Source organism: Henckelia pumila, chromosome 2, assembly GCF_033568475.1.
Source record: "Henckelia pumila isolate YLH828 chromosome 2, ASM3356847v2, whole genome shotgun sequence".
Classification (NCBI taxonomy): Eukaryota; Viridiplantae; Streptophyta; class Magnoliopsida; order Lamiales; family Gesneriaceae; genus Henckelia; species Henckelia pumila.
The window spans coordinates 108493030-108505834 of NC_133121.1; the positions used below are offsets into that span (position 1 = coordinate 108493030).

The 12805-nt window shown below is 34.5% G+C and overlaps 1 long non-coding RNA gene across 1 annotated transcript; it reads left to right on the forward strand.

Moving 5' to 3' along the window:
- The first annotated feature begins 9898 nt into the window (after window positions 1-9898).
- LOC140882939 (uncharacterized) lies at window positions 9899-11760 on the forward strand. The gene is made up of 3 exons (XR_012150301.1): window positions 9899-10721; window positions 10796-11021; window positions 11118-11760. It is a non-coding gene; the product is annotated as an uncharacterized lncRNA (long non-coding RNA).
- The last annotated feature ends 1045 nt before the right edge of the window (window positions 11761-12805 follow it).

The window sequence follows — 12805 nt, forward strand, 5'->3', positions numbered from 1 at the left end:
ACCATGGATGATCTTACTCTTACCCACGGTTTTACCTTTGGAGTTGTCTCCAAAGCTGATCTTTGGTCCTTTGCACAACACCACTTCTGTTAGAAGTTCTGGATTCCCTGTCATGTGTCGTGAGCAACCGCTATCTAAATACCAGGTAGTGTCCTTGATAGAAGTGGTTTTCTCGCCCGTTTGGACTTTTAGTACCTGCAAAGAGTGAAGAACTTTTGGTACCCATATCTAGTAGGGTCCAGGTCGGATTAGCCCTTTCGGGACCCACACCTGGAACACCCTTACAGGTTTGCCCGTGTGTGTGTCCAGAAATCTGTGCGGTCGATAGGCAGTAAATGTGTGTGCTTGTGAGGTTGCTGTGTGCTGCTTGCCTTTTTTATTTTCATCAGTTAGCCTGTACCTCTTTTGAACTGGCCTGCAATTAAAGTACTGGTAAGGCTTCTCCTTTGACCATCTTTTCTTAGAGTAGTTAGACTCATTCCATGGCCTTTTGAAATTAGATTGGTTTCCCTTTCTTCTTTCATTAGGTTTTGGTTTGATCCAAGTTCCTCTTTGATTAGAGGTCTGGGGATCCACATATCCCAGCCCTCTATGCTTAGAGCTTCGTTCGTTCGATACTTTCTGATTTTTGTCAAAGCTGCACTTATCGTTTTCATATATCGTGCTGGACCTGACAAATCTTATTTTGTTAAGATTGCCTTTGTCCAGGCTTGACTGAATACAGGATTCCATAGACTGTTCATTTGTTCCAAACCCTAGACCGGTTTTATCATGTACCGGTCTCTGGATTTCTTGAATCTTGTCAATGGTTACCGAAGATTTATTCCAAGCCTTAATGGTTTCAAGTAGTTTTTTATTCTCAATCAAGGTAGCTTGGAATACTCTTTTCAAGGTGTCGTTCTCAGTAGCCAGCAGACTTAGCTTGACCTTAAGACCATCAAGCTCTTTTTGCTGCATGCAGCTTGATTTGCTTGACTTATCTTTTAGGTCAGCTCTTTCTGCCTTTACTTCCTCGAACTCCTTGGATAATGCTTTGTATTCATTAGCCATTTCGTGTAAAGCAGTAACTAAATCACTGTGAGTAAATTCAGGTGAGCCAAAGTCAAATACCTCCTCAGCTTCTTCTTCGATGTCGGCCATAAGGCATTCCACTTTTTCATCATCGCTGTCATCTGAAGAGCTTCCGGTATTGGAGTTGTCAGAGTCAGACTCAGCCCACTTGCTTTTGCTTTCGTCTGCTACTAGAACCCTTTGGTCTCTTCCTTTTCTAAACGTCCTTTTATCCTCCTTACCCCTTCTTCTTTCGGAGAATTGCTTCTGATCATTGTTCTTAGGCTTGGTGCAGTCTGCAATGAAGTGGCCTGGCTTTCCACAGTTAAAACAAGTAGGACCATCGTTTGTATGGTCCGATTTATGATAATTTTTAAATTTAGAATTGTTTTTACGCATAAATTTACCAAATTTCTTGACAAAGAGTGTCATGGCTTCATTGCTGATTTGCTCAGCTGATCTCTTTGGAGCTTCCTCGACCGGTGGACATATCACGGTTGAGGTTAAGGCCTTGGTTGGTTGAGAAGTAGATGGTTCATCTTCTGTTCTCATGTTGAGCTCGAACTCATAGGCTTTGAGATCTGCAAAGAGATCATGCAGTTCAACCTTGCTCAAGTCTTTTGACTCTCTCATGGCCACTGTCTTGATCTCCCATTCTTTGGGCAGAGCTCTCATAACCTTCACAGCAATTTCACGATTAGTATAAGTTTTACCTAAAGCAATAAGATCACAGATGATACTACTGAACCGTTCATCAAATTCAGCCATGGTTTCCCCTGGCTTCATTTTGGCGTTGTCATATTTTTGAATGGCCAGAGTGAGCTTGTTTTCCTTTGTCTGGTCATTCCCTTCACACAGCTGAGTGAGCTTCTCCCAAATCTCCTTTGCTGTGGAACATGACTTGATTTTGCTGAACATATTCTTGTCCAGTGTTTTGTATAGGATGTCCCGGGCCACATTGTCAAGATTGGCCTTCTTTTTGTCCTCAGTGGTCCACTCAGCTCTTGGTTTCTCAATCATTTGTCCTGCACCATCGGCTAGAGCTGGGTTGACCTTCATAATTTTGATAGGACCGTCTGTTATGACATATAGCATGTCATCATCCTGTGCTGCAAGATGTGCCTGCATGCGAATTTTCCAATCATCATACTCTTCTTTAGAAAACATAGGAATTCTGTTGAAAGAAGTCATGATTTGAAAACTTCAGATCAGCAGTTGAGAAAGGAACCTGGCTCTGATACCACTTGTTGGGATCGGTTCAGAGGATAGAGGGGGGGTGAATACACTCTGAAACTTTTCTTCTTCTTCTTTAAAATGATCAAGTGAGGTTTAGTTCACTTAATCAGTTTTCTCAACTTCTAAAACGTTTTGAACAACTTAAATAGTGCGGAAATAGTTCAGAGGTTTTAGTGATGCAAAGTTTATAATGCAATGTATGAGCAGGATGTAAGATAAATGGCGGTAAATGCTAAAGCACGATTTTATGGAAGTTCGAAGGCTTAATCCTTCTACGTCTCCCCTTCTTCCACTTAGGAAGAAATTCACTAGAAGACTTTGGTTATTACAACGTCTTGTAATACACCCACTTCAGACTTAGGACTTATCCAATGCCTAATCCGAAACTCCTAGATTTACACAGATAAGATTCTCAGTTCTTATCAGACTGGTGGAAGCTTTCAGAGCAGCTTCAAGTCTCTTCAACACTGAGTATAGTTGAGTTGAGCTTCTCAGACTGCAGAGCGGTCGAGAGGCTTGAAAACCCTAGGATGATCCTTGACGATCAGATATGTGAACTGTAGGCGAGGGTTTATTTGAGCAGCAGATGAATGATCTTGTAAGTGTGCTCAAGTATATCAGATGAGGACTTCTGATATTAGTCAAGTGATTGAAATTTTTTTTGAGTTGCTTGTCTCTCTTCGTTGTCTCGTATCACTTGTTGTTGTTCTTGTTGTTGTTCTCTTTTTGAGCACTCTTCCCTTTATATAGGTCAATCATCAACGTCTTTATTTTGAACGTTCTGATGCTGCATTGAATGCACATTTAATGCTCATAAATGCATTGATGATTCTGCATGAGGATCGTACACTGCAGACAACTTCCAGGGTCCAAAACTGGAATAAACGGTCGAATGCTTTATCTGCAGTCATTCTGTGTTTTTGCCATTTTGGTACAACCTGTTGTCTTGATTTGCAGGAGTCAACAAATCTTCTGAAACGCCGGTTCTGCTTTTAATAAAGGATCCTGCAAAGAACATCTTGTCACAGGTACTTGTCTCGAGATATCTAGATAGGCAGTTGGCATTCTACCGGTAGAGATATTTGTCCTCTGCTGGTTTGAATAACCAGTCGATAAGCTTGTGACTTCAACCGGTCGAGAGATAAAGGCGGTTGACAAGCTTCCGGTAGATAGATTTATCCTCTGCTGGTTTTGATAGCCAGTCGATAGGCTTGTGATAGGCTTGTGACTTCAGTCGGTCGAGAGCAAAGGCGGTTGACAAGCTTCCGGTAGAAGTTGTAGTAGATTCCTGAAATACAATGGTTGGCAGCACATTCCTATACAATGAGTTGTTGTTTGTTATCACCAAAATATCGGATTCAACATATATCCATATCATTTAATTATGGGAATTTATTTTTTCTCATGTAGTTTTGTTAGCGATTTTGGTATTTTTTGTTTGTTTCTTTAGTTTTTTTTTTGAAATTTTAGTTTTTTTTCGATGTGACGCTGGTATGACACTATGAAAATGCTGATGTGGAGTTGACGTATATAATGTCACGTAAATATTTTCGAAAAAAATGAAATTGTAAAAAAATTGAACTTGCGGGGGTAAAACTGAAATATGAAATCATAAAGAACCGAAAATGCAAAGTGTACGCGTTTAAAATTATTATTTATTATGGTATCTTTGCCAAAATATCTGGCAAAAATCACTTTCTTGTTATATATATTATATATATATATAATATATAGTTTTGATATGATGAACACTTATCATGTACATTTATGTGTGCACCTGCCGAACGCCGGCTGCCCGATCGGATGATCTTTCACGTAAGAAGGAACATCGTCCGCATCAGCAAGCCCATCTAAGAACTTCCTCAACTCGCCATTCGGACTTCCTCAAGTCACGAGCTATTATGACGTACAACAAAGATATCGTCGGTGCATCCCGATTGGAAATATTATGCGAGGATAGTCGATAACTTTAGTAAGAGAGGGTCAAGTGCTTCTGCTGATGCTGAAAGTTCTGATGATGGGTAGAACTTTGAAGTTATATAAGAATATGAATAAAGTTTGGGTTTGTGAAGTTTGATGTTATGGCCAACCAAAGAAACTGATGGGTAGAACTTTGATGTTTTTTTTGTTGAACAAACTTTGATGTTATGTGTGAGAATATGAATAAAGTAGTTTGGGTTTGTGATTTGTGAAGTTTGGTTTTATGGCCAACAAAATCAAAACAGTTCCCTTATGGGCCTTATGAAGAAAACAATCGATAGAGAATAAAAATTAATCGAATTATAAGAAGATTAGAAAAGGGATTCAATAATATAAGAGAAAATTGCTTTTTTGATCATGTATGTTTGTCACTTTGCGATTTCAGTCCTTTATATTTTTAGATTTCAGTTTTAGTCCGCTATCTTTATTTTTTTGGCAATTATAATCCTTTTTCCGACATATAACGCTGACGTGGCACAAATTAAATGCTGATATGGAGTTGACGTATATAGTGTCACTTAAGCATTTCTGAATAAAAAGGACCGAAATTGCAAAAAATCGAAACATGTAGGACTAAAAACTGAAATATGAAAATATAGAAGACCAAAATCGCAAAGTAACAAACATGCAAGACCAAATTTTCAATTTTTCCATAATATAATCATAAAAAATAGATAGTAAATTACTCTTTTCCCCCCTTTTGATAAAGTTAATTAATAATCAATTAGTAGATATTCTTTCTTCACATCTGTTTTCGATTATTGCTTGATATGAATAATAAAATAATTTTCGATTATATTACTCACGATTAATCTTTAAACCAAACTTTATAATTTATATAATTAATTATATTACATACATTCACTCATACGTAACATATTTTTTAACTCATTATATATTCATATCATTTAATTATGGGAAAATTGTTTTTTTTTTTGTCATGTAGGTTTGTTAGTTTCTTGTTTTTTTCTTTAGTTTATTTTTTAGAATTTTAGTCATTTTTTTGATGTGACGCTGATGTGACACTAAGACAACGCTGACGTGGAGCTGACGTGTATAATATCACGTAAATATTTTCGAAGAAAAAAGAATGAAATTGTAAAAAATAAAAATATGCATGAGTAAAACTGAAATATGAAATCATAGAGGAGCGAAAATAAAAAGTGATAAACATATGTTAGCAATTACAATTTTCTCTATAATTTTCTTATCCTAAGTACGCGCTTAAAATTATTATTTATTATGGTCGGCAAAAATCAAAATATACTCAATTTACAGTTGTTTAAAGTTATTTTTTTAAATCATCTAAAATCGTGTCAAATGTCTTATCGATGTTAAAACTGATATAGAAATGATATAACAAATGAATAATCAAGAGAATTTCACCAATTATTTTGGTAGGGTTTATCGGGGGTGATACATTAGCAGCATAATTTTCAATTAGCTAGCGTAGAAAAACGAACCCTTTTTCAAAAGTATTAATCTTTACTAATTGAAAGAGTGTATACACAGCTTGCTGGTGCTTATCTTCTTGGTGACCCTCTGCTCAGCTCCCGGGTGTGAGACTATGCTGCACTTCCAGAACTCTAGTGAAGCATGACCCTTGGATTAGGAGGATCGGAGCTCACATGAAAACATGTCGGGAGAGCATAGTCTTACCCGTTCCCGGATTATCTCTCTCGGGTGCGTATTTTGAGTCGTTTTTGGTGCTAAAATCATATAAAGTCTATAGATTTGATTTGTCATATATGACACCAATGATATTACCCGAGAAAAATGGATAGCTTAGGTTAGCAATTATGAGTAAACGTGGATCAAAGCACTGCCTTGCTGAGATCTGCACACTCTCGAACAAGAATTGTTAGTTGGACTTCAAAAGATTTTCCGGAGGGCCACTCCAATATTTAAGTCAGCGAGGTGCTAACAAGAAAAAGAATGCATGGAATAGTTTTGTATGTGATAAAAATTGAACTCCATGTTTTCACCTCCGTTTGGGGTATTTATAGGGCCTCGAGTAGTGATCAAGATATAAGAGTCGTAGATCACGTTTTGGTCATGCCCATGCTGGTGGACGTGATCAATTATCGATGGTCTTCCTAGCTACTTAATTCCCTGTTCAGTGTAGATTATTTCTCGAACTTCCGAGTTGTCGCACTGTTTCAAGCCCCGGATCCTAGGGCTCTTCCGCCCGGCCAGGCTCCCCCAATCTGAAGCCATGAACTTCCGGGGTTTTTCTCCATGATGTTCACCGTACCCGATTTATCTCACCCTTCTTCCAGGGTTACTCTATCCCAGCCCCCTAGTTCTAAGATGACCGTGAAATTTCTCGAGGTATCAATAAAGAAAGCAACTATGGAGCTACGGGAAATATATAGATACGTAACAGTACTCTTAATTAGGCACAGCTGGAGACCAGATATTGACTCGCAAAAGACAGCATGCAGAACCTAGAGCCTCAACAACTAGACATGGTTGCATTTACCTGAGATGGAGTTTAATTGACTATCCAAATAATTAGCACGGTACGTGTGAAACCTCACAAATTGGAAATGATCGTGGTTGATGATTAAATCAATTATGGTGAATTCTTACATGTTTGTAATTAACTCAATTATAATGTAAATAAATATAAAGATAATTTAATTTTTTTTGTATGTGTAAATTTTTTAAAAATAGAAATAAAGTTAAATTAATGGATTTTCAATCCTTCCATATTCAAATTCAAATTTAATTATTTATTCAAACACATGTACATTTTGTTTTGTTTTTTTGTTTTAGTACTGATAACATAAACAAAGACACATATAATTCTAGTAATTTATAAACACAACTAAGCAACCATTATTAATAGACTAATAGACATGTCAATTCGGATTTGACCCGCCATTAAAAAATGACGGGTTAGGTCATGCTTTTGACGGACTGTCAGGAGGCGAGCCGAAACAGACTGGCCCGTTTGGGCCACGGGCCAGGCAATGTGGGGCGGGCTTGCCCGCAGGTCGGCCCATCAATTTTTTTTACAATTTAAAAATTATATTATAATTAATATTTTATGTATGATTGATAAGTATGAAACAATTTATATTGTTTAAAATATTTTATAAATGATTATAAACTCTAAGGTAGTGTTTGCAACCTCTAAAAGTAAATGATTATGGAGATTTTTTTAACAAATTTGTTAAAAAAATCTCCATAATCACTTATTTTTAGAGGTTGCAAACACTACTTAAGCATTGTTTGGTTTGAAGTATTATTAATTTATGTATAATTTATTTCAATCAATCTCGTGTTATTCTCGTCAAATTATTTATCTATCTATTAATTATTAATTTTATATCAATCAAATCTTATAAACTATGATTTATCCATGTAATCAAATAATATATTAACTATTATTTTTTATTTATTTTTAATTATATTATATTACTTATACGGTGCCTAAATGATTTATGATAATTTATGTTTGGTTGATTATTTTTAAAATTTTATGTTATTTATAATGATTTAATTTTTTAATGATTTTTTCAATATATATATATATCATTTATAATTATTTATTTACGTAGGTTTTTTAAAAATATTTCATATACATTTTTTAATCTTTTTTTATTTATAGCGGGTTGACCCGCCCATTTCACAACTCATGACGAATAGGGTCGGGTATTTGGTTGGGAGAAATCCCAACCCGCCATCCATTCATCCCACCAACACGAGACGGCAAAGACGCAGAGTGGCATTTCTCCGATCGCAATCTTCAAGTTCTTAGTCCATCGATGATCTGCATCCCTCTTTGATTCTTTGATGATTTTCCAAGAGCAATTTACAGGAGGTAAAATTTTAATTTCTGTTCTGTTATAATTCCTTGTCCGGGAAGAGGGGATTTCAAACCTGATTGATTCTTGTTATTACTACTGTATTTATGTAGATCTGAACGACGATCTAGAGCATTTTGATGAGGTTAGATGTCCAAGGGCAATAAGGTAACTTGCGTTCGTAATCTATGTTACTGTAGGGAAGAGGATTCACAAACCCTTGCGCTCAGAAGAATTTAATTTCCCAGATGTGCAGTGCCATATCCCGGAGCTTCGGGATTTCGAGAAAATGTGTATCAACGAGACAGACATTAGTTTCAAGTCTTTATCAGACCAATATCCAGTACACCAATATGGACCTATCCCTGGATAAACTGAGTCTCGGGCCGAAAAAGAAGCTTCTCGTGCTGTGTCTTGGCGGGCTTCTGGTGCACAGGGTTCACGATAGGGATCCCGATTTGGTTTACGACAAGTTTTTTGGTAAGCTGGCCCGAACTGAGCAGGCTTGCAAATTTAAAAATTTGTATTTTAACTTAATTTGTTTTCTTTTATTTGGTGGCTTCATTCATGAAACAGTTTTCAAGAGTCCTTTCTGCACTGACTTCTTGAAATTTTGCTTTGAACGTTTCGAAGTTGGGCTATGGTCCTCTGCAAGAGAGTAAGCACTATACAGCTTATTCTAAATACTCGGATAAAATTTTAAGATTGATACTTTGTTTTGCTTCGGATTCGAACAGTCACAACATCAATCCTGTTCTGGACGATATAGAAAATGAAGGAAGAACCAATTAAAGTCCTGTTCTCGTGCTCTCGGCACTAGCATTAATCCTTGAAGCGAATTATATGTTTAAGGAAACCTAGTGTCTGCAAATTATGAGTAAGGTGAATGACTTAGAAATGTGGTGGAAAATATTATTGCTTTTTCAGTTTTAGTGGTAGAAAATAAAAGACAGCAGGTTCCTCCATAATATTTGTCATAGATCACTGTTTTCCCAAGCTTAGTTAAGCTGATTTGTTTGAAATAATTTTTGGGTTTGAATAATATATGCATGTATATGTTATTGACTATAAATGGGGGGATATATACAATGCGACAAAAAGGCATGAATCGATAAATTGAATGTGAAATTGTGGTGTTGAGGAAATGACTGAATCATGGATACCAGTTAAGCAGATTGGATCTATTATATGTGAAGTTATGAAAACCAATTAAGTATTGGAATTTGCAGAGAGCTAATTGGTGAGTGACGTTTTGTTTGCCATGTTGGTGATTCGATCAGAGAGTTATATCTCAAATGGAATATATCAGGTTGTAGCAAACTGATGATCGCGTGTTTGTGTGAGAGTGACTCATTTTTAACAGCAGTAGAACTTAAATTTTTGATCTTATATGAGAAGGAGTCCACCAAGAGATTGCAAACATTTCTTTCCAAGTGCAATTAAATTTAAAAAACTGTAGTAGAAATACAATCAAGAAATATTGCTTCATCATACCTTTTGAAGTAAAGATTCAAACAAACACATGCATTAAGTTTTATTCTTAGAGACATTGATGCACTGCTCTAGTGCTATTATTGAAGTTTTTGGTCTGGAAATTGTGCTACCTATTAGATTTTGCATACTTACGACGGGGTCATATATAACATGGTGCTATCTATTGAGCATGATCTTGTTTTTTCTTGAATTCATTGATGTTTATGGATATGTGAAACTTGATTAATATAAGGGCAATATTATATACAGTTCGTTGAAACCGATCAATAAACAAACTAGCGTTACGACTCTGCCAACGAAATGAACGCGGAGCCCGTTCCGACCGTTACGTCTTTTTTCTTTCTTTATGAAATTTTTCGAGGGCGGTACACTTTTCCCGACTTGGCTTCCATTCCAGCAGCTGCGGCTTCGACCACATCGAAAGAGAGAGACCGCGGTTTAGTTCTTTTTTATATAGATAGTCTTCTATCCGGGTCACCAATCTGGAAGAAACAAAGGGGGTGGTGGGGCAGTGGTCGAGTGTTCCATGAGATAGTAATATAATGTTTATGCATCAACGTTATTTTATTTTATTATCAACGTTTATATTGTATTTTAAATTTAGGATCAATGGACATTCTTGAAAAAGATGTACAAACAGGAAGAAAACGTTCACGAGATGAATTTGAAAAAAACGACGAAAAGACAAATATAATTATTTTATTGGTAAATGTTCTTATGGTAATTATTGGAACTTGACATCGTCAAAGATATATGATCAAAGATCTGTCAACGAGTGATTATCATATAAGGGATTATCAAAGGTCAATTTGGATGAAATGTTTAAGTCATGATCCTACTTGTATGAGCCAGTTGCGTATAAACATTAGAGGATTTAATAAGTTGTGTCATATATTACGTTGTGAAAGAGATTTAAATGTTACAAAAAATGTAACATTAGAAGAAATCGTGGCATCGTTTTTACATATTATAGGACATGATAAAAAATATAATACTATTAAAACCGTATTTGGACGCTCTGGAGAAACTGTTAGCAGAAAATTTCATATAGTTTTGCGGGCGGTTTTGAAAATAGGAAAGCTTTATATTAAACAACAATCAAGTGGAATACGTCCCGAAAGAGATCTTGACAAGTGAAAATGGTTCCCGGTAAATTTCAAATTAATTACAAATGTTTTATGTATTTTTTCATATTTTTTTGAAATGATTAATGATAACTTTAGAATGCAAAGGGAGTTTTAGATGGAACATTTATTAAACTCACAGTTCCCTCTCAAGATCGGAATCGATATAGGAGTAAAAAAGGTGATTTGTGTACTAATGTCTTAGGAGCATGCGATGCTAACTTGAAATTTCTATATGTACTACCTGGATGGGAGGGATCCGCTTCAGATGCTCGAGTACTACATGATGCAATGAGTAGACATAATGGATTAAAAGTTAATATCAGTAAGTTAAAAATGTTTTAATTGATCTAAGTTTTTTATTTTTATTTTTTATAATGTTTGGAATCTCTAATTTCATATTTTTGTAAATTTTGTTTAGATGAATACTATCTTGTTGATGCGGGATATACAAATGGTCCTGGTTTTCTTGCACCTTTCAGAGCAACTCGTTATCATCTCAACGAGTGGAGAGGTAACACCCCAAGAAATTATAAAGAATTGTTCAATTTTCGACATTATTCCGCCCTAAATGCCATTGAAAGAAGTTTTGGTTTGCTTAAAAAAAGATGGACAATTTTGCGCACTGCATGTTTTTATGATCTAAAAACACAAATTAGAATCATCAATGCTTGTTGCATTTTACATAACTTTATCCGTGATGAGATGCCAGAAGATCCATTATTAGATAAATTGGACCGAGAATTAGGACAAAGAGATGTGACTGAAAATGATTCGAGTGATCAAGAAGAACAAATAATGACAGTTCAAACAACAAGATAATGGACAACGTTTCGAGAAACTTTGGCGATGCAAATATATGAAGAATATCAAACTCGTCGAAGAATTTAGTTGTTGAATACATTAACTCTACTTTATTTTGAGTTGGATATTGGATATGAGTTATCATAATTTTGTTCGGTGTATGTTACTAAAACTTTGATTTGATTATAGAATGATTGTACGAAAAATATTTATTGTGTCACTAACATGATGAAAAAATAATTGTCAACGAATTTAATTGATTTATAATTTGATGGATCTAGTTATTTTACTTTATGAAGTTTAATTATAATAAAATATATATTGTTTTTAAGAAAAAAATATAAAATATTTTTTTAAAAGTTTATATATGTAAATTTAGTATTTAATACAATTTAAGTAAAGAAAATGTAAATTTATATCATTTTAAATTGGACAAGATTATTTTGAAATAATAATTGTTTTAATTTTAAAATATATAAAAAAATAAAGAATAATATAATATACTTTTTTAAGATTTGAAATTCTTATATTTTGTAGCCAAGCCACATATTTCCAATCAATGGATTTAAAATCCACTTTGAAATTCTATGTTCATCCAAGCAAGAGATTTCATAAAAAGAGGATTCAAATCAATGATTTTCAAATCCATTAATTTGAAATCTTTCCTCAAATCCAAATCTACTCATCCAAGCACAACCTAACAGTTTCTCAATTTTCTTAAACCTTTCATTTTAATTCTGCTTGCAAAATTTACATACATCTACATTAATGAAAATTTGAATACTTATCACCCCTTGTTTATTTTTACACAAAAATCAACATGAGATCGTCTAACGAGTTAAATTTATGAGAAATATTTTTGATTCCAATTGACTGTAAAAAGTATTATTTTTCATTAAAAATATCGAAAGGATTAACATGTCTAAAATATAAATTCGTGAAATCATTTCACAAAAAATATACTCTTATTTTTAAGAAATTGACTTAATTAACTATATTTAGTTATTTTTATTATAATCAATTAGTGCCTCTTTGCATGTATTACGTGCTTATATCGTTAGAATAATTTAGATAGTATATTATATATATAATATATATCAATGATATTTTTTTTATAATCATTTCGTGGGGAAAAGAAATATTGTATTAATGAATGCATCTGTATTCTTTATCTACATGTCTTCCGACTCCGTTTCATCAACAACAAATCAATGGACCCATTTTATTATCCAATTTGATTTCTTGTATATAAGTGGTTAGGTAAAGTCCAAACCTATTGAGAACATGTAGTCCATCATCAAGTCT